A 24,082-nucleotide genomic window follows, 5' to 3' on the forward strand; every position below is an offset into this window, starting at 1 on the left:
ACTATTTGGGAATGTAAGTCAGTGTTTAATTTGTACGATTTGCCATGCTTTGCCTAAGTAATTAGAGAATATAATCTCACCTAGTTTCAAAGTTACAGAGTTTGTAAACAGACGTCACCGCCAATTGATAAGCAGCATTAACAGAAACGTGTAACTAAACACACAATTATGTTTTTTTTTTTTNTTTTTTTTTTTTTTTTTTTTTTTTTTTTTTTTTTTTTTTTTTTTTTTTTTAACTAGGTTTGAAATGACGAGTCGAAGATTAACTTTGTCTATCTTTCATTCAGAAATAATAAATTGGATTATCATATAGTGTTGTGGTGACATTCTAAAAAATAATTTAAGGCTACTTATTTCGACAATTTGAACTCTTCATTATGTTCGTCTGAAAGATTGTTTTCTTAATGATTTTAATATGAGTATGAGGGTTTTTTGATACTCCACTATAACTCATGCTCTAGGAAATTTTAACATCAAGGTTGCATACATTTTTATATCATGTTATGAGGAAACATAGCTCAAATTGTTACTTTACAGGTTGTCTCAAAAATGACCGACAATTGGAAAAATCAATGTAAGTGAAACGAATGTAAGTGAACGCTAAAGTTTCCAATGCTCTGCTGTGGAAACCAAATATTCAATCCTACCACTTTACGAAATTAGTTACAAATTTCGTCAACAGGTGGGTGTGGTAAATCGAAATATTTACAAGACAATGTTTTCTGTTTTATGTCATATAATTTTGATTTAAATATTTGCCAGGGCGTCTGTTGATTTTGTGTTCAGTTACAATGTTGCTAATACTGCTTAGCTGTTTGTGGTGACATTACCTGTTATTTTTTTAAATTAGCAGATTAATCTTGTTCGTAGGGGAGATAATGTTTTTTTTTTGTTTCTTAGGTGAAACACGCATCAAATCGTACAATAAAATTATTTTGAAGTGAAATGAATTCATCACACGCTTCATGTGCAACAGCTAAACCTGTCTCTTTTAAAACCATGCATGCAATTTATGATATCAATTGTCTAAGAAAGTTAGATGAATTCTAAATATATTTGAAAAGATTCTCATTCAAATTTCTGATTAAATTCCGCTGTAAAAATTCATTTTTAGAAAATTTAGTTACCTTTAAAAAAATAACGAGAAAAAATGCTTTAGGGAATAGAAAAATACTTGAGGGGAAAAATAACCTGGTAAGTAAAATTAGAAATGATGATTTCTTTTTTTAAAGCGTCTGGTTTTAAAAGTTTAAGTTCACAGTTTCACGAAATTTTTTTTAAATTCTGTGCAATTTAATTCCTTGTCTAGACGAGAATTTTTCTTCCTGATTAACTTGGGGAAAATATCTTACTGAAGCATCCCATCTTTAAATGTCTCTTTTTTTTTACCATGACAAATTCTTTTGTTCTATTCAATTCAATGTTTTTGAACAGAAAATTAAACTATATATATTTTGACATAATTGAGTAATTGATTGGAAAAAAAACTATTGTTTCACATGAATTAAGATTTTCTTTTCAATAACAATAATTGACAGTTTTTCATTTGCGAAAAAATTCAATATTTCTACATCTCCTTAGATTTTGTCATCTCCAGGTAAACACAGGTTCTCAGAATTTATGGTGCTTTAGTGATCTTTGCTTTTTTACGACACCCTTATATCATTAACTTACCGAGAATACATACCACAACTTACTTTTGGAGCAGTGTAGCAGATGCAGATTCTTGAGCAATTTCATATATTCTAAATTTTACTCAACTCCAAAATTTCTAACAAGCCAGTTTATTTTAAAAACTAGTTCGCAAGAAATTCTGTGTAGTTTATTTTCTGAACTCGTTTATTTTTTTAGAAAAATTTTCAGAATAGATAAAAAATAAGTACGAACACTCCCGTTTAGTGTAATGTGTTTGCTTAAGAACTTGTAATGTTTTTGTAAAAATCCGAGTTCATGGTGGAAAAAAAAATTTAACTTCGAAATAAATTAATCAAACGTTTGAGTCAATTTTGATGCAAATCGGATAAATTCTGCAATATTATATGATTAAGCTGTATTCCAGTTAGAAACATCTACATGTTAAATATTAGTAATTATTATTTGTATTTCTATACAATCAAAACTAAATATTTATTTTTTGTTCCAAAATGAAAAAAAAATTATGGGTTTTAGGAGAAAATAAAATTATAATCTAAGAAAACGATAGAAAGGTTCTAAATTTGTCAAGGAGGTTGAAGAATAATAGAGGGTGTGTCACAATTCTCTACGGGATTTAGAAATCTTTTAACAAACAAAATATTACCTACACATCAACGAATTTTACTTTACCTGATGAAATCTTTTTACAAATGTCCAATATCTGAACCTTTGATGACGCGGCAGACTTCTGGTCTAAAGTTAATTTGCAGTCATTGGCGTTGTTTCCCTCGATATGCTGCAAATTTGGTTAATGCCACAATTACAAGAAGATTCGATGTCGTTCATTTGTTAACAGGATTTTTAAAAAAATTAATCCTCTCCCCATTATATGGAAGACGTTTGAGATTTTCTAAAACACAAGCTTTCTGTCCGTTTGGACGACATTGATCGGCTTATTCCACGGCCATCGCGCTCCCCGGACTTAACTACCTATGATTTTTTATGGGGTTACAGCAAATATTATGTGTTTGGGCTGCCTGTACCACGTAATATATCAGAATTATGACGTAGGATCACAACCACATTAGCTACCATTGATTATAATATGTTGCAGCGAGTGTGGGCAAGAGTTTAACTTCAGACTTGAAGTCTGCCGCTTCACTTAAGGTTCACATTCTGGAAGAAAACTAAAGTTTCTTTATCAGGTTAAATAAAATAAAAATTGGTATTACTTTGGTAAAACTTTGTTTATTATAAGCTTTCCAAATTCTGATGGGAAAATGTGACACATCCTGTAGTAATGAAAGCAGAGATTGAAGCTTGTTTTGAAACTAAATTATTCACATAAGTTTATATGCATATTAAAATACGCAAAACTTTAATTAAACTGTATTAAAATAATAAAATTTTCTTTTACAATATATTTTTTTATATTTTCTAGTAATCTTAAATAAAGCCTCAGTGAACAAATAAATTTTCATTAGTCGACAGTAGTTTTTTGTTAAATAATATCGCCAATGATCTGCGTAAGATATTGTAACTCCTTGTTAGTTTATTAACCTTTATTAAACCTGTCTTGTTTCTGATAAGCATTTTTTTTTGTTATTATTTTGCTAACTGAATGATATGTGATATGTAAGCAATCAACAGTTGACATGCTTTCCGTTTTTGAAATTACGCCAGATAAAAATATATTAATAGCTCTTCAAAATACAAAATGTGTCAGATCCGTATACTGCACCAACCAGATAATAAATAGTCTTTCTTTCACTTATTCCTCCTATTCTTAAATGTACATAAAGGAAAAAGTTCACTTGTTTTTCAGTCTAAACTCAGAATCTCGATAAATAACGAGATGAAGAATTATATATTTTAATTATAAAAATATTAATTTTGGCGGGAAAAATTGTGCCCTCAAAAATATTGGTTCAAAATTGAACTTCTTTAATAATCGAGTGAGAATTTTCTGCAGTTTTAATAAGGAGTTAATTTAAACCCTATATTTGTTCGGATTGAACCATAGCATAGTGTAATCAAGTTTAATTACGTTATGTGATAGCATAGTGTCATTTAGTAACATAGTGTAGTTTAATTACACTATGTGCTTTGTGATAACATAGTGCAACGCAGTACCATACATTGAGACAAAAAGTATGGTCAAAACTGCCAGAAAATAATAAAAATTTACTTTCTGTCTCTAAAAAAACACCAAAAAACTCTGGTCATTTTTAACGAAGCGTTTCGGTAAGGATTAAAATTAACCATTAAATATGGTTTTATTGTATGTAAAGAAGATTTATAAATGTGGTAAATTTGGTAATTTTATCATTCTTTAGAGCATGACATAAAAACCATTTATGTGGTTAAATTTACTTTTCAGCTTTTTATTTTTAACTAAATGTGTGGTAATAAGAAATTTTTCTGTAAACCGTTACTCGAAAAATTACGGAGCGATGAATGATTTAAATACCGTATATTCTGGTTTATTAATCAGACTAATATTAAAAAAAACCCAGACTCTGGTTTATTAACCATTACCATACAGTACGGTAATTTTATCAGAATTTTTTGACATCGTGTGTAAAGGTTTCAGCAAATTTTAACATTATGATGGTTCAACACTTAAAATTAATAGGCTATTTATGTTAAAGATTAAATTTAGCAAGAAAAAAAAACTCACAGATAAATTGTTTCCACGATTTTCTTATCCAATAAAAAAGAGCAAATTTACGACAAATTACATTTCATTACCGGAACATATGGTGTTAATTTTAGTCATATTTTTGTCCAAATTGAACCATCATATCGCGTAATCAAGCTAAAAAGCGCGATAATAGTACAATTTAGAGCAAAATTAATTTTGCGGTGTTCTTAACTTTTTAATGATTCAACATATTTCTAACAGTTTACGTAGTATAATGCGTTGAAAATAAAATGTCTATTCATTTAAACGATAATGATATTTATTTATAAATAAAGTGTTTAACCGGAGATAGGGTGCGTAGTGTTTTTAAAAAGTGATTAAAGGTGCTTATTTTCGATTTTCGTTTTTAAAAAGCCCTTAAAGGTGCTTTTTTTCATTGGGTGTTTTTAAAAAGTGCTTAATTTTCCCTTTTTCAAAATGAGATTTTTCCTTTACTATGTTGATTTTCTCTTCGAATTATGTAAAAAGACACAGTTCACATCTATTCAACGTTTTCATAATTAATTCAACCTCAATCTATTTCGGCATATAGTCAGTCCGTAGCGTATGAAAACGCCTTTCATTTTACATGATTCAAAATTTCATGATATTTGACAATTGTCAAAAACAATGCCAAAAGTTTTTTTTTGTTGACATGACGGTTAAAACAAGATAAAATCGTCGATTGTCAAAAACTTTTCAACCCTGTCTGATTATGATATTTTTTTAAGTGCTTACAAATATTTTTTGAGTACTTGAAAAGTGCTTAAAAGATGCTTATTTTTGTTGAATAATTTGGCTACGCACCCTGTGGAGATTACATTAAGCAATTGTTTTAAAAAACAATGAAATAAAAATTGTGTGCTAAATAAATGTTATTTTTGGCTTGAAAAATATTTTCTATACAATTTACGACACCTAAGTAAATTAAGCGGTTATAACATAAATAAATTGTGACGTTAACGTGAATAAATCGTGACGTTTAGAAAATATTTCAATATGCAAATAACTGCCAATAATTTTTTTATTACAATTTTTAACTTTTATTTATTGTTTTGAACGATATCTTCTTTTATCACACAAAAAATCTAAGATAATTTTCTTCCAGAGGAAAAAATGTAGAAATCTTATTAAAAAGTGAGTTTTATAATAATATTTATGATTCAACTGACATCAATAAATCGTGACAGTAAGCTTAAAAATCGTTTTAGTATAAATGCGAAAGGCTAATAAGGATGTGGCGATTGGGTCGGAAAAATAATGTGAGCCAACAGGATGATAATTTGAAAGTATTTCATTTGACCATCTGAAAGATTCCACGGAAGAGAGATAGACAAATCAAAAAGGAAATAACTTGGAACAATATTTTTATTTTTTAGAACAAAATTATGAACAAATTGTTATTGATAATTTGCAATCTAAATAGATGAACATTCGCTTATGATTTTTTGATTCTATTTTTACCTTCTTGTGCTTAATGTAATACATTTCATTTTTCTTTTTCGTTTGGTTTATAACTATTTTTTGAAATTGTGTTTTTATTTGTCACGCTTTGACATGACTTTTACTACTCGATGTTTCAATTAATAAGCCTATAAAATACAGAATTTTCTAAGAAGTACATAAACTTTGAATCATGTGATGAGGAAACATTTATTTACATTTTATACATTAATTTGCATCAATACTTGTTTACATTTTGAGCATGTACACTTCCGTTTATAATTTAAATAAAAGCAATGCTCTTTTTTATGCTACGCTTTTTATATTCCTAAATTATTTCCCTTTTTTTAAAAATCAAAACACCAAATAAGACATACTTGGAATGTCTTTAAATTTAAGAGTAATTTTATGTGTTAAAAGAACCAATTAGAAATTTGTGAAGGTTCTAATTAAAAACTTTATTATTTGTGGGATGCGGGTGATTTTGTAACGTATATTCGAAAGGTATATTATGATTGTGAAACTATGACAAATCTTTATTTTTATGATTTACCTTTCTTAAATTTAAGAAATCGGTGGTAAAGGTTATTTTTTTTTTTTTTTTAAATTCCAGAAAAGTAAAGAAATGTATTCCAATTTTGAAAGGAATGTATCTAGATAAAAACCGTAATATTCTGAAATTATTTTGTTAAATGTATACAAACCATCTAATAATTTTAATTTTTTCAATAAATAAATTAGTTTCTTTGAGATTTAAAAAAAAAATTGAAAATATTAAACATTGAATAAATCGTGAAGTTTGGGAAAACTATTGGGAGGGAGGCACTTGCCCCTTAGACGCTCCAATGCTTCGACTAAGTCCCTGAAGAAACATTTATTTCAATCATGTAAAACTAGTTACTTCCACAAGAAGTAATTTGAGATTTTCAAAAGAGGTAATTGAATAGTGTCTTTCGAATCTGGTCTATGTTCAGCATTTGCTTTCTGTTTTCAGGAAAATTGAATCTGTGTGAAGAAAATAGATAAAAGAACGGGAAAAAAAATCGGGGAGAGAAAGGTGTATTTTTTTTTCTTTTGTCAATAAAACGCCAAGCGTTTTCTAAACAATGAAAGATTGAGGTTGCTGCTTCCATGAGAGAGAAAGAGAAAATACAAACTGGCTTCATAATTTGGCAATGTGCCTGAACCGATGAGAAGTTTTTTTTATGCACATCATCTTCCGCATTGATGGGGTTTTTTGTTTGAACACCTTAAAAATAATGAGTTATAAATTATTTCATTTATATTGTTGTTCAGAATAGCATTAGTTAAATATTTCTGGAAAATCTTAAATTACTTTTACTCTAGCTTCATTCTCTTTCAGGCTGTCTATAAGTATTGAATTCTTTTCTGATACATATTTGAAAAATAGTATTGAAGACAACTTTTGCAAGCGTATTCCGTAACAGGGTACGATTAATCTTAAAATTGCTATATACCCTGCTGGGGATGACAGCATTTGGATTACACACCCGAATGAATCTTTTTCAATTGCATATTAATAAAAATTATTGTTAATCCGACTAAAAAAAGGATATTAACTTCGTCATATCCACATCAACACTTATAAGTATAAATCAGAAATATTAAGTATTATTAGCAACGAAGTACTGAATGCCAAAAAAGTATTAGGTATTATTATCGCGAAAGTATTAAGTATTGGGAGTGAATTCAGAGCTTTATTACTAACAAAGAGGTAATAAATTATGAAGTACTATCGACAAACAAGCTAATTTAAAATGATTTTTTAATAATAATTTTCTTATGCATAGCGATTGGGATTAACTTTTTTTGTTGTTGATATTCTTATCTCTCTCTCTCTCTNTCTGAAATGGGATTACTACCAGCTTTTCCTATTTTCCGTCTCGTTTTCACGCTTGACGGCAAGCGGACTCTAACCCATGATCCGTCTACCGCTGAGGATATTGTAAGTCAGCACTGCGGTTGGTGCGAACCAGGAGCAGAATTCGTATCAACCATTCACCGCTGGGATTTGAAACTGGGTCACCTCATTGGGCGGCTAACGCTTTATCCCTTTAACTTTAGTGGCTCTATATATTAAACTTAGTGCGATGAGGTATGTGAAGCCAACACATATAATTTCGAATTGTATAGTCTTTTAATCGTTAGCCCATTGTAAGAAATAGTTAGCCAACCAAAAATTTTATTGTAAGAAATAGTTAACCACGCTCTAAACATTAAATGTCAGGAGATATTAGCTAATTTTAGGAATTCATTATCATTTATTAGTTCTCCATGAACTTTTATTAGCCCACCCGGAAAAGTATATGTATAAATAAAGAAAGAAAAGAAAAAGTTATTAACAAAACACATTTTAGTTGAATTGTCCAGTTGGCAACGTTAAATTTTGCCTCGAAATATTAGCTCATTGTTATATCGTTAAAGGTATACGCAGCTGTGTTAAAGATAATAGAATCCATCTATAAAATAGAACTTAGTGTTCATATTAGTCTACTTTTAAAAAATATGTTTTTACTTTATTTTTAAACTAAAGCCAGTTATTACATTATCCATTAATCGATTCAATCGTAAATTTAGTGGTTCAAGCAACCAGAATAAATCCATTATATAACATTAGTTTCCCTAACAAAATGGTAAAAAAATCAGTCATTTCAACTTGATCGAATCGAATCGAAAAAGGCTTAAGTAAAACACGCTCGGATTCTTTCATGAAAGTAGCCTTAAAGTAATTGACTACATTTTATTTTTTTGCTGAGATCGATTACCAGCCATTTTTATTATTCCATGGGGCATGTTACCGCTTGATTGAGTGTTCTAAATGATGTTTTTATCGTGATAAATTGTGCTAATTCACGACCATCTGGGGACTGATAATAATCAGAATTGGCGAAAAACCTTGAAAGGTGCGTTATAAATATTTTCTCACCGTTAGAACATTATTTTCATTTTTATTAATTGCTGTGTTTTATTTCGTATTCTTTTCATGCCTAATTAAGTAAGACACGCGTCATTCAAATAAATGTGAAGAAGATTTTGTAGATTTTTTGTTATTTAAAGATTCAATTTATGTAGGAAAAAAAAATTCAATGTATTTTGAAAGAGTAATTTAAAATTTGAATAATAAACTAAAACATGAAGTTACGTCATTGATAAGGATAAAATAAAATAAAATGTATAAAATAGAATATTTTTTCCACTGAAATTTCTGTTTTACAAAGATGGCAGTATAAATATCATGGAGATAGGAGAACGGAACAAGCGGAACACGATATTTACATACTCTGACCTATTACTTTTAAAATATTATATTTACATACCCATGATATTTATTTTTAAAGCATTTAAATTAGTTTTAAAAAAAACAACTGAGTAGAGATGTAATATTAGAAAATTAAAGTATTCTGCAATAGCCCGCTCTGATCCCTTGGATTCATGAAGATTAAGGCTCCACAACTTTGAAACCATCATCATTACTCAACACTGACTAAAGCACCTAGCCCCATTTTTAGGGCTCTATTTTTTAATGGTTACGAGAGGAATTGCTCGTAATTTTGACCATTACCATACGTCGTGGACAGCGCCTGAGTCGGTACCCCTTCTCCAAATTCCCACACAGCAACTAACAAGAGGAACAACGACAGATTTACTGTGCATCTTGCTGTATATCCATGCCGGTTGTTTTGTTGGCTACCAGGATCGAGCTCCCTATATCCGGCTATCCAACCAGCCGTGTAAGCGACCCCTCAACGCCACTGGAACGCTCATTTTGAGACCATTGAGATCAATGACGTGATTGTGTCAAATGTGTTCAGCATTTTGAACCGCGATGACTCAGGGGATAGAGCGTTTACCTTCCAATGAGGTGAACCGGGTTCGAATCCCAGTCAATACAAATTCCGCATCCGGCTTGCAACCACCACTGTGCTAACGTAAATATCCTCAGTGGTAGACGGGTCATGGGTTAGAGTCCCCTTGCCGTCAGGCTAACCGTGGTAGGTTCTCGTGGTCTTCCTCTCCATGTAATGCAAATGCGGGTTAACTCCATCAAAAAATCCTCCACGAAGGCGAAATTTCTCCCAATACTCGATCCAGGAGTTAGTTCCCTTGTCTTCTGGATTGGGTTCAAAATTACAAGGCTACGGAGTTGAATGTTGGTAGTCGTAAACCCATAAAATTAGGTCGGCTGCTCAACGACGGTTATAAAATAAATCAAAATGTGTTCAGCACTGCGCACAAGCCGTTTTTACTGCCCAGACAAGCTGGTACCCATCGATCTGAAGCTGGGTTGGATACCAGTCACCACTGAGGATCGAACCCCAGTCCTTCATTCCGTGCCGCCCTAAACCATCACGAACAAAAGTTACTTTAAAAAAAAATACAAAAATAAAAAAAATTTTTTTTTTTACTAAAATGTTTAATTAGGTTTACTTCAGTTTCGGAAAGATAAAATGAATCGTTTTATAATTATTTACATCATATCGAACTTAACCTCAAAATAATTTCCCGGTTCATCAACTTTTGTGAATTGTTACAGGCGAAAATCCAATGAAAATAAGAGGGAAAGTTTACCAGAAATACCACGTCAGTTGTTAACCCTTATGCGCCAAGTTCACGGCAAAGTATATACTAAAACTCATCTGTAAATCGATCTTAAACTTACCTCAGCTTGAGCATCCAGTTGACAGATTTATAGTTGGCTCTTTCTAAACGCCCTCTGTAAAATAAACAAGCGGTTCTTTACGATTCGTTCTTCAGAGTAAATACGCATACTAATTTGAGGAACAAGTCATTCATCTCGTTTCCCACTCTGAAGAATCCATGTAAATAAAAACACTATTTATTTATTCAAACGTCTCGATAAAGTGTTTTGAAAATCTGATAAGGATAATATTTGGATCGATTGCAAAACTTTAACTATAAAATAAACTTTCTCCTCCAAAAATTTTTTCAATGAAAATATTCACAAAATGTGGAAAATTCGCCGTTATGTATTTACGTACGAATTGATGCATATCGCCTTTTTTTATAATTAAAAAAAAGTGATAAATAAGAGCATTATCGGGACACACTGTAAATAAATGGCTAAACGAAAATCTCAATTTTTTTTTTCATTTCAACGAAACTGTTTCTGTTCATAAATTGGAGTAATTTCATATTGAGGATATGAATCTCATCAAAAGCATTGGGTTTGATTTCTCAGATCGATTATGATCGCAATTGATGTAAAATAAATGGAGTATAAGACAAATGAGTGCTCCGTCAAAAACAGGAAGTGGACGCAGAAAATCAACTTGCCAAACATACGCATTAACATCACTAACATTCCGTCATACGGCGCAAACAATTTTAAAACCAGTTAAGAACCAGATGAGGTACTTAGGTATCATCCCGTCAACCATTTTCACCAAATCTGAAAATAAATTTGGAAATGGTTCAAATTTAAATATAATCACATTTTTTACAATAAGTTTTATTTGTATTTTGTCAATGATTTATAATCAATTACTTTATTAAAATAAATTTGAAAGATACTAAAATGACTTTGACGCAATGTTGGCGAAAATGGCGGACGGGATAATACGTAAGTACCCAGAATGGTACTTACGCAAAGTTCAAGTTCTGTCAAAAGTCACGTATTTTTGTGTTCAGACCATTGAAATACAGTTCACGGATTGCTGAATTATTAAAAATGAGAATTTTATTTTTGAATGTATGCCGTACAGCATGTTTTCTAAAGCTAATGCAAATGCGGATAACTAGGGTAATCCATTAAAGTGCGGAATCAAGTGTTTTCCGCAATTTAACTAAGTCATGTGCTCATTAGTGATCTCTGTATCGTTTAACAAAAGTTTTCTACTCTCATTCTATCAACTAATTTGTTGATTGTGCGATTGTATTTAATAACTCGATTCTTTAGATATTGAAGGGAAAAAATGTCATATTAATTTACTTATTTGTTCAAATTTTTTAAACCGTTTAATTCTTATCATTAAAGTTTTTTTTTTTTAAAGTTGATTATATCAACTAATGTGTTGCAGTTACTTAATTTTATTTTTATAGCTAATAATAAATAAGCATTATGTTGATTCAGTGTTCAAAACTGTGGCTGTTGTTCTAACAAAAATTTTATTTTCACACGAATGTGTGCCTAGTAGCCAATTTGCAGGTAAGCTAGATAAGTTGCAGGTAGTCCTGTTTATTTGAGAAATAAAACAATTTTTTAGCACTTTAACTCGTCACTCCTAGTTAATCTGCACATTAACTCGATAGTCTCTACACTTGATCGGTAATATGTGGCTGGCTTACCGATCTGACCCTAGGGCAGGGATGGCGAACCAATGGCACGCGTGCCATTTATGGCACGCGACACAATATNTTCCAGCACTCAAGTGTAATATTTTTTATGAAGGTTTATGCGTGCCTTTACTCAATCTTTAAAAAAAATATTTCGGCATTAAAAAAAATTTTTTTTGTACCAGTCAACCTTATTGTATCAATCAAAAGAAACAGCAAATGCCTTTGTCGTTAGGTTATGTGATCATATCATTCGAATAACCTGCATCCCTGAAATGGTGTTAATTAGAATCATATTAGCTTATTTCTCAAACTTGTTGACTCGATATTGTGGTTGAATTTGAAACGTAGCGTAATTTATTCTAACTACATATTAAGGTTTAAGCCAATTAGCACCGTATTATAATTGAGGGTGCTGATATTATCCTCCAACGCTGAACCGATTTTTCTGTCAGTGTTCAAGCAAAAAAAAGATTTTTTTTTTTTTTGAAGTCATATACTATTTAATGATCATATTTAGTTTTTATAAACGTTACCTGGATTATGCAAGCAGTTGCAATAATCGGCGATTTGCCAGTTGTTTTTTTCTCTTGTTGATGCTCACGAAAAACACTAGGGCGAATTTTTCTGTAGTAAATAGTTTTGTTTTCGTATGTAAGTATGAGACAGAGACCAACACCTGCCCTTGAGGACGCCGACTCGGTTGTTTCTTCCTGAAACCCCAAAAGAAGGTGTCTCCGTTTCTTTGTCACTTTGCCAAAAACTATTTTAACTTCGCATCACCATCCCTTTACAGCTAACGTCACCATAAATTTATTTCTTTTAGAAAAAACTGAAAATACTTATTATTGCATTTAGAAATAGAAATACCAAATTTAAAATAAATTTAATAGAAAACTATACTTAAAAAGAATTTCGAGTGAAAGGTGTCTAGGGGGGAGGAGCAAGCAAAACGGTTGAAAAAATAAGCATGAAAAACAGTTCGACTAATTTAAGTTTTATACATACATTTATGTATGAATATGCATGCGTATAAAAAAATAAATATGCATTTATATACATTACATTTAAAATAAACGAAGTTTTCTAAAAATAAAAAGTGTGCCTCTCCCACGCTACGCCTACGTAAGCATGTTTCAGAAATTTCTGAAAATGATCCTTTATTACTGAGGAATTAAGCCCCCCTGTTCGCTGCTGTTCACCCACTCCGATAATTGCTTCGTAAATTCTTGTTCCTAGGCATTGAACAGTTTTCCTACGAAAGAGGATATAATTTACATAAAGTGTATGTATTAAAAAGAATTATGTTTTCTTACGCTTGCACCGTCACTTCCCACGTCCAAACATTTACCTGATGGTTCAATTAAGGTATATTAGTGAACATAAATGATTTTGCTTAGCAATCATTTTTTTAAAATAACATTTAATATTAAAGGTATTTTGTGTGATGAGTCACAACCGTAATTTAATATTTTCGTGAACGAAGCAAGCGGATATATTAAACGCAATTTGTTCACGCATCTATTTGTGCCTGATCGAATCTCCTAATCTTTTAAAGAATTCCTTTTACTGTAATTTATTATACTATAAATATGTAATTTGCTCCGAAAATAAAAGTTATAAAATGGTTTATAAATTTAGACACCTATTTAGATAAGATTATCTTAAAATGTAGCGCATTAAGTAATATCACAGAATTACATTATAAAAACGAAATAACTCTTTCAATTTTAGACTCTTGATTTAGAAAATTCAAAAGCAAAAACGTAATAATGCCTGAACGGAATTAGAAAAATAAATATTACAGGTAAATACTTTTAATTAATGTTATAGAAATAGTTTATAGGAAAACATCTACTTTATACTAAACATCTATTTTATATCTTTTATTTATTTTGTACTGATCATAACCCAAAACATATGGAAATTGGTGCTGTAAAACTGGATTGATCCTTGTAATTTTCTAGCTTATGTGCTATTACATGTAATCTTTCAACCATGTGATTTTTCTACCATATGATTTTACAGCTAACAAAAATGCACGGAAAACAATTTAAACTGCAGAGTTTTTTTTTTTTTTTTTTGTCAAATTTCACAAATTTATCGTGTTATTCGAAAATAAAATAAAAGTTTAATTAAAATAATTACCAGAAAATTATTTATAAAAAAGAAATTAGCAATAAAATAGAAATATCCAATGAACTTTTGTAAGTTGCTCTGGAAAAAAACTCGAAAAATATACATCTTTTATCATGAATATGTGGTATTGCTGTTTTTATACTTAATTTTGAAAATAACCTGCGAGTCTTTTCACAAACTTATTTAGGAAATCTTTAAAAAAAATATACTTCACTGTTAATGATACTTCACTCTTAGAAAGATCTAGTACATTTTGACACAAAGACAAAACAAATAAAGAATATATTGAACTAGATATACAATTTCAATTAATAAAAACAAAAAGTTTAATTTTTAAAAATTATATTTTTGGAGCAAAATAATTTATTTGGTGCAAGATGAATTAATATATAAACGCATTTATTCGATTTCAAAATTATTACACTTTTAAAATAACTGCTTTTTCAAAATAATTCCACTTAAAAAAATTTTAAAGCAAAATATTCTCATTGGTGTAAGTTAAAGTAATATATAAACGTCTTAGATTTCAAAATTACTTTTAAAATAATTGCTTTCAAAATAATTTTTGGAGCAAAATATTTCCATTGATGTAAGTTAAAAGAATACATAAATGTATTCGATTTCAAAATGTTTACTTCTAAAATAATTAGGTTGAGATAATTAAAGTACCTTAAAATAAATATTTAATCTCTTAGCTAGTAAGTTTTTTTTTTTTTTTTGAAAAAAAATTATAATTTATGTTTCATTTATTTAGGTTTCTGCTAGAAAAATAATGAATTTCTATAAATTTCCAACAAGATTTCGCAATGCACGACCTCTTCAAGCGATACATAGTTAATGAAATCGATTGTTAGAAAGTTATCCATTAGAAACTTCCTGTTTTTTTTTCTTTTTCGTTAAACGAGTTTAATCAGCTTAATGTGCTTTAATCTGGATAATGTACTCGCTTAAATCTTTGTTCTCATGTCCATATCCATGGGAAGCCGTTGCTGACCTATGGAGCTGTGTTTGAACAAAGTTCTGCATTATTCAATATACTTGTCTTAAAAACAACATATCTAGCAGTTATCAATCACCCTTTAGTGATTAAATTAAAAAGTTGAAAGATTTCTTAAAGAAGAGAAAGAATATGATTAAATGTAAATTTTAAAAGTTTCTTTCTTCAAATGAACTGAAAAACACGAAATAATTCCATTTTTGACATCTAAAACAAAAAATGTAAAGTATTGGGGTGCATTACCTTTGTAATAAACTTCTATCACCACCGAAAATAACGTTTTTCTATTTAGACATGGATAATTATAATTATTTTCCCACTTTTAGTCCACCCGAAAAACTTTTCATTTTAATACTTTTTTTATTGTGGTTTTGCACCTGTTTGTTCGTGTCAGAAAATGGTTAAAACTTCGTTTGACGATGAAAGGAACCAACAATTTGCCTAATACATTTCAAATATAACTGGAATTCTCTTTTTTTTACTGGAAACAGATATCTTGTTGAAACTTAAATAAATCTAACTTGTCGGAAAATGTTCAAAATTTCGATTGACGATAAATTGCACATAAATTCTGCTTGACGTGGAGAGACAACGATTGAAATTTGCATAGTTAACTCAGTTACATAGAGCCAATAAAAACTTTCGCTTCAGTGCTTTCGCTGTTTTGAAAGTGGTGCAATATAAAAAAAGGTTTTCTCAAAATTTAGCAAAAATGTGTCGAAATAGCTCAAACGCAAACACTGTTGTATTTGAAAAACCCATGCTTTCAAAATTGAAACCATATACACTCATTTTTGAGCACTACAAGGAGAGTTAGGAAGCCTTACATAGTGGCACATCGTGACATGCATTCCATTTGCTTAAAAGTTGAGCAAATCGAGGAAATTAAAATTACCGATTTCCTGACTCAGCTGTTGGGAATAAATTGCAACCCTTTCCAAATTGCACTGAAGTTGGAAATTAGTATGTCATGCTGTGTCATAGCGGCAAACACTATGTAGAGCGTTGTAACTCTCCCTGGACTAAGGCGGTGTACGATTATGGTGATAAGAGCATCCTACTATAAACTCGGAGACTCTTGGTTCGAATCCTGCGGGTAGCCAACGAACATCTCTGTCAAGCATTTCTTCCACCACACCGCGTCCCGCAGTGGACTGATCGTTAAGACACGGTTCCCAGCAGATCACCGAAGTCAAGTATCACTGGCTGGGGTCAGTGTGCGGGTGGGTGACCGCTTGGAATAGTCTGAGTAGGGACCGAGGGTATGCGGTATGGGTCCTCGTTAAACTGTTCTACCGTAAAGTGCTTGACTTCGCGTGCAGGTCGTCGGGCTACCGAAGCGGGAGCGCCATCCCCTCTGCAGAGGATCAAAATTGTGATGGCATGTCTTCGGATCATCCTATGATATGTTTTCCAGACAGTCGCCAATATCCCATTGTGCAGCTCTAGTGCGACGTAAATTTACTACAACAACAACCCTCCACAACGGGTTTGAAACTATGCATTTAGCTAAAAAAAAATGAGTATATGCCGTTTCAATCTTGAATGGGATTTCCGAATTCGACTATATTTGTTTTGGAGCTATTTTGACTCATTATTTTGCAATTTTGACAAACCGTTTTTCCTATTCTGGTAATTTCGATTAACGATAAATTACAGTTGGCGATATATCGCCTTAAATTCTGCTTATTGGCGCCTGGAAACTATTTCCACTTATAAATTAAAATTTTGCAACTTATTTTTAAAAATAAATTTTAATAATTAAAATGGAACTAAAAATGTTTCAAATTATTAATTGGTGATTTAATAAATAAAAAATTGCTTTCCGTATGATTCTTTATTGGCTATCAAGGCAAATGGAAACTATTAGCCTGTGCCGAAAACTAATTTATGTTCGATTCCGCTGCCAAAATGTTTCATAAGCTACCTTGAAACGGTAGTTACAAATTGTAAATGAATGCCTGTTTTATTAAAATTTGCATCCTATATCCCATTAACCGTAATGATTGTAGTCTAGAAATAATATAGAATGTTCTAAAACGTGTAAGCTTAAAATGTTCGTCATAAACGAGGAAGCTCGGGACATATAATGATTTAAAATTGGCGGTGTCGTGTGGCCTGTTGAAATCGGTCATCTTAAGTTTCCGCACCAAATCGAGTTAAACTAAGCCGTTTCCTAATTTACCACTTCAATTTTATATTTGAAATGGGAGCTATACTTTAGTATCTTAAATTGAGTTTTTACTACTATACATTTTATAACAAAATTATTCTGAAATAGGAACCCTATTAAAGATATAGAACAAATTTCTCTAATCTAATTTTTATTTATAGCGAGTGGTAGACTGTTAAAAAAAAGTATTTTCAGTCTAGACTTTGACTAGAAAATTATGTCTGTAAATTTACCCCAATAGTGAAAGCTACTATCAGGATTTAAGTGGCAGATTTAGTTGTTTTCCAACCCAGATTTCAGTAACGTTCAGATATTATATGAATTTATTAAACTAAACCTTAACAAAGAAAAATTGCGCAAATTAATCTTTAAAACGTCGCGACAGTTATTTACAGATTATTTGCGTAGCGTTCATATTATAACTTGCAAAATAGGTTAAAAATGATTCAAATAAAGTAGCTCACTGCAAGATGCGTAGTCTCAAAAAATGAGTATGTGCTGTTTTGAACATGTCACTATACTCAATAATGAATACATGGAGTTCTTAAATTCAATTATATTAACCTTAGCAATTAAAAATTATTCAAATTAATCTTGGGGACGCCGTGACAGTTATTACCTATTGGCAAAATGGGTGTTGTTTTGGATTTGATGTCGTGCGCACCTTATTTGGACGTCATCACACTTTTCAACTGTGTTCAAGAGCAATAGTAAATAGTGCGCATGCGCCGTCATTGCATGCGTTGCTATGGCAATCGCTGCTGTTTGTTAATTTTTTTAGAATTTTTTTTTTCACTTTCAATTTTGTTACGCATTAAGTTGGTGAGTTTATTTTTGAGATATGGTATCAGAAAGATCCCATAAATACTTCTTGAGTTGTGAATAAAAGAGAATTTCATCATTTGAACGATATTTTTGTTTTTATTGTTTTAATTAGGAATCAGAAATTCTAACCTACAGGTCAAACTGGATCGTTTTCAATACTAATTTAGGTGAAAAATTAGACAACAACCATTTTACCAATGGGTAACTCGTGATTGCCTTTCGGCGATTGCAATTGTTCGTATTTTTAATTTAATTTAAGTTCTCTCTGTTCTGACACCCAAAATAATTTTTAAATTTTCTTATACATAAACGATATTTCATTGTTTAAACACCAGAACTGACATTTTAAGGGTAAATAGCAATTAATCAATGGAAATTTTCCAAACTAATTTCTGTATTTATAAACCAATTTATATGAAATTGAAAAACCTAATTTATTTACAGATTATTTATGTAGCGTTCATATTATAACTTGCAAAAAAACTTAAAAATCATTCAAATGAAGTAGCTCTCTACAAAATGCGTTGTCTCAAAAAATGAGTATATGCTGTATTGAACATGTCACTATACTCAATAATGAGTACACGGATTTTTCAAATTCAACTATATTTGGTTTTGTAGCTATTTTGATACATTTCCGCTCGAATTTGAGAAACCCATTTTTACAGTGTTGGAGCAGTTAAATATACTGAATTCTTATCGAATAGCCTTTTGGATTACATTTGCATTTCCTGTAACGTTTAACTTCAAATTTAATTTGAGAAACCATTACATAATTTAACCCTTACTAGAAACAGACTCATGGGGAAACTCATAATCACTTTACTATGCCTAAACTTTACAACTTGCATACACTGTACAAAAAATCTGTTAAATTTACGGAGGGAAAAAACTGCCAACTGGTGTGCCGGTATAAAACTATATTATGGTTCACTATATTATGGTTCTCTATATTATGGTTCATTGTACCGATATTGTGGTTCAAGGCTGCACTAGTTTTTGTGAGAAAATAAGCTGAATGAGATAAGCTACAGGGATCTAGTGACATATGACATAGTGACATATGAAATACGATAGGGATATAGTACTGAATAAGCTGTAAAATATTTTTTAACGACATGTTTCCTTAAATTTATATGCAAGCAGGAATGCAAAACAGAAAAGAGCTTAGATTTATCAGGCGGAGATAGCTCTTCTGGATACCTTTGCTCAGTCAAATTTAAATGATATAGTTCAACGTGCACGAATGCTTTTAACAGTGTATTATGTAATTACGTCATATTGATCATGTGACGATATTCTTTGGTCACGATGTTTAAGAGCATGACCGGAGGGATATCAAAAAAAACTAAGACCTCCTCGACTGACCTTGGCTTCTATTTTGAAAGACTCCACGCTATTACACTTTTTACTGAGAAACTTACTTTTGTTTGTTGACATTTGTCTTATCTTGTCACAAAAAGAAAACATAAAATACTAACAGAATGCCTTTAAGGCAAGTGACCCATCCGTTTTAGACTTGACCTCAGGCCTAATGAAGATCAAAAGGGATGGGATTATCATGCGTCTCAAGTAGGAGAGAAGGAACGTTTAGAAGGAGGTTACTGAAAGAAAATGTTCGATGCGAATCTTCTGATGTTGAAATTCCTAAATAATATCATCCGTTATTGCAACAGTTTCGGTGGAAACAGAAATTCGAAAAACATTGTTAAAGTAAGAAAAAAATAGTGATAAAATGTATTTACATAGTAATCCTCATAATTACGTATCAGTTGTAAAACAAAAAAACTGCAAAATACAAGAAAAGAAAGAAGAATGCGTATAACTGCACAAATAAAGGGAAATAATCACTATTTCTATCATCGAATTATTAATTAGATACATATCTGTGGTATGTGAAAAGATAAAATAGCAATGACATCAGGAATTACTTAGAATTATACATTTAATTTAAAATTTGACGAAAAAATAGCATTTTATGTCCAGCTACGTTCTCTGTTTTATTAAATGTTATCTTTCAACTTAATATAGTTGACACAAAATTCTTTTAGAAGCTTTAAGCTTTTTACTAAAAAATTATAACTTAAAAGCTATGTAATAAGTAATTTTAAATGATTAATTTAATTCTGCGTTACTTTTTCTTCGTTATAGGTCTTATAAATGGACACTGAGGAAAAAAAACATTGCCAAAACTACCAAAATATGATAAAATTTAACGTATTTCTTACTCGATGAGAAAACAAAAAAGCTCAAAAACTTCACCGAAGCGCTTCGGTAATAATTTTGGTAAAACTAACAATAAGACTAATAATGTGTGATAAAATGTGGTAAAATTTAGTACCTTGGAGCCTTAAAGGATGGCATGGCGTGGTACCTTTGATCATGGCATTAAAACCATTTTTTTGATTGAATTTACTTTCAAGTTATGTATTTTTTACTAAATGTGTGGAATTAAGAACTGTTAATTTGAAAACCAGAATTTCCGGTTAAACCGTTACCATAGAACTGAAAAATTATCAAATGAATGGTTTAAAAAAAAAGCGGTAAAAAAATTTAAAGTAGTTTCTGAGTCGAAGAGTACTAACCACATAAGGAAAACACGAAAGGTTCCAAGGAAAGTTTCACTCTAAATTTTACACAATGAATAAACAGGCAAATTTTACTTTGTGCAAATTGAAATTAGTTGTATTTAATTCTAAAATTAAATTACTAAAGGAAAAGTCCAAGTTCAAGCAAAAGTTTCTCTTGGTCTGCACCCCCCTGGTGGTTAAATTGCGTACTACTCAATAATTTATAGGATTTTAATTATTGAAAAATCTATAAAAAAGCATTAATATTTCTGTCGGTAAAATAGTTCTTCAAAACTAATTATTCAATTTTATTAATATAAATATTTAACATATGGCTGCCGTGTTATTTTAAATACGAAATAAAGCACTACCTCAATGTTTTCACGTTAAAGAAAATAAATAAATTAAGTTTAGAATCCTCTCTAGGCCTTTAGTTACTCTAATGAAAAAGCTCGTTGCTTTGGTTTAATTTATAAATAGCAACTGTTTATCTCTCATCGCGAATTTGAACAAAATATGTTGTTTTAAAACTATTAATAGCTTTGTCTTAATATGTATTTTGAAATATATCTTTCTTTTTAATGATGTTTAAATTTTTTTCTTATCAAAAGTTGTTATGCACTCTAATCGCTTAAAAATGTAAACATATTTGTGTAGGTTTTGTTGAAAAGGAGGAAGTAAATAAGATATTCGTGTCGTTTTTTAAAAAAACACTATTTTGTGTAGCACGCTATTTTTTAGGATTAAAAATATCTTTGTTAATAAATTCTTCGGCAATTGTTGATTTTCATCTAACGTTTCTTTGATTTTGAATTGATTGATCTTTCATTTTTTTAAATTAATTTTTAGGATAATAGAAGTTAATTTTTATTTTCGTTTCCTTTTATGCGTATCACAAAGCAAATTTTTTCAAGCAAGTTTAACTGGGACGCTGGTTTTTAAGGAATGAACAATTGTACTCAAAGGATTGGGAAAAAATATTAATTCGTGTTATACCATCAATAGTTGTATAGTAAATAAAAAATAATACGATCACTGATGTAATAGTGATTAAAAATGGATGATTAAGGAGTAGGTAATGATAAGCTAAATTTTTTAAATTGAACAGATGAAACAGTTTGATGTTAAAATATCACTTTTGTTGCCAAAAGTGTGACTTAGTATTATATTACCCCAAACCTTTCAATTTTCCACGACCTTTCTAAACCTGTCACGCTTATCATTAAACTGGGTTTCTGTGAAGAGTTTCAATGTAATTTACACATTATTCAGATTTTTTTTCTGAAATTTTAAAAACTCGTCTTTTTATTTGCAGTAATATTTATGATAATGAGCATTTATCAATCATTCATCTATAATGATACATCAAGAGGTTTAGTTTACTACTCTTAATAATGTCGCATCTGTTTTTGTTTTTTTTTAAGATAATTTTTTTGAATCTTTATATTTATTTATTGTTGTATTTACTACAATATCATAAACTCATTGAGTTTGAGTTAGTGACTCTTGATGATATGGCAATCTTTATTATTATTTTTATTATTATTTTTATTATTATATTCATTGTTTATGATATAATTTATTATATTTGTTATTCATCGTAGAATATAATTCACAATAGCAAATATTTATTATATCAGTTAGTTTTAACATAAGTATGAATGGTTCTTACTTTTTAATAGACTCATTTAATAAATCACCATTTAGATAATTTATGGAAAATATTTATTTTATGCATCTTCAAAATGTATGAAGTTAAATTTCTTAGACAAATAAAAATTATGTTTGGTTAAGAATATTCGAATTTCTTTAGAATATTTAAAGTAGATCTGGTACTGTTTAACATTGACAACTTGGTACTGCCATGAATACCATTTTGTTTGATGAAAAATATTAATTATTTTAAATTAAAATAATTGTGGCTTTTTCGGCACTGAATACATAAATAAATACCGAATATAACATAGGAACTTACGTTATGCATCGAGTACAAAACGTAATCATGGCTTATTGATTTTATTCGACCTTCGAACTTCAGAATGACATTTAAATGCTTCATTACAGAAAGCTGCGTGACTTAAGCAAATGCAAATCAAATCGATGATAAAGCTTTTTTTTTTTTTAATTTTTCTTTGGAAGGATCAAAATTTTAACTACATATAAATTTGGAAAATTAAAATTTTTAATAACATTACAATTAATTAGATAAAAATTTTAATTACATTTCACTTAATTATTTTTAATTACATAAGATTTTCAATTACATTATTTAATTACATTTTAATTTAACTAATGTAATTAAAATTAATTACATTAATTACATTAAAATCAATTAATTAGATAAAAAATTAAATTTCATTTCATTTAATTATTTTTAATTACATAAGATTTTTAATTACATTATTTAATTACATTTTAATTTAATTAATGTAATTAAAATTAATTACATTAAAATCCTTTATGTACGCAAGATGAGCATTATGTTTTGATGATTTCCAGTATGATTTTATAATTTTATGAAATGTATATTCTGAAATACGTAAGAAAAATAATGACAAGGACTTTTTGACTCAGCTTAATTATGCAATATTCCTTTATTATAAATCTATAGAAATTCATCAGGTTAAAGATGAGAAGAATAGGTTAGAATAATTTAGCAAACTAAGAAGCCCTTAGAATATTTATACTTTTTAGAATATCTCCAAATATATTATTACATACTTTATTACTTATTTTATACTTTTTAGAATATTTTCAAATATTTTATTATATACTTTATTACGTATTTTATACTTTTAATAAATAGTTTTCCAATCATTATTTTCAAAGGAAATTCCGTGGCGTGTGTCCAAAATTTACACGCCAATATTGAGAATATTAAAAATTTGTTGGAATATTTCCAGAAATACCTTTAGGCTGCAATTTTTCAGATTTTTTAAAATAAGATTTTGGGCAATTTAGCAATACGGTGAAAAAAAATCTTGTTAATTCTGGTTTTGTACTGTTAAAATTTTTCTGATAAAATTTCGGAAGTAAAATAAAGCAACGTAACTCTGGTTAATGAAACCAAAACATGCGGTATTTAAACAATTCTTTAGGTAATTTTTCCGTTCATTTAGTTATGGTTTATCGGAAATTCCGGGTTTCAAAATTATAGCTCTTACTATCACACAATTTAGTACAAAACTGAAAAGTAAATTTAATGGAGTAAATGATTTTTATGCTATGCTCTAAGGTATCATAACAAAATTACTAAATTTTATCATAGATTATAAAATCATATTTTATTGTTAATTTTACCA

General features: G+C 29.7%; 1 protein-coding gene and 1 long non-coding RNA gene across 3 annotated transcripts in view; one reads left to right on the forward strand and one right to left on the reverse strand.

Annotated features, from left to right (window-relative positions):
• The window catches only part of LOC107444033 (sodium- and chloride-dependent GABA transporter 3), a 91,240-nt gene that overhangs the window by 16,746 nt on the left and 50,412 nt on the right, over positions 1 to 24,082 (forward strand). The window lies entirely within an intron of this gene.
• LOC139425398 (uncharacterized) lies at positions 6,877 to 12,727 on the reverse strand. The gene is made up of 3 exons (XR_011636650.1): positions 12,613 to 12,727; positions 10,443 to 10,496; positions 6,877 to 7,010 (listed from the first exon to the last, which is right to left on the reverse strand). It is a non-coding gene; the product is annotated as an uncharacterized lncRNA (long non-coding RNA).

The sequence above is a fragment of the Parasteatoda tepidariorum genome, chromosome 4 (assembly GCF_043381705.1).
Source record: "Parasteatoda tepidariorum isolate YZ-2023 chromosome 4, CAS_Ptep_4.0, whole genome shotgun sequence".
NCBI lineage: Eukaryota > Metazoa > Arthropoda > Arachnida > Araneae > Theridiidae > Parasteatoda > Parasteatoda tepidariorum.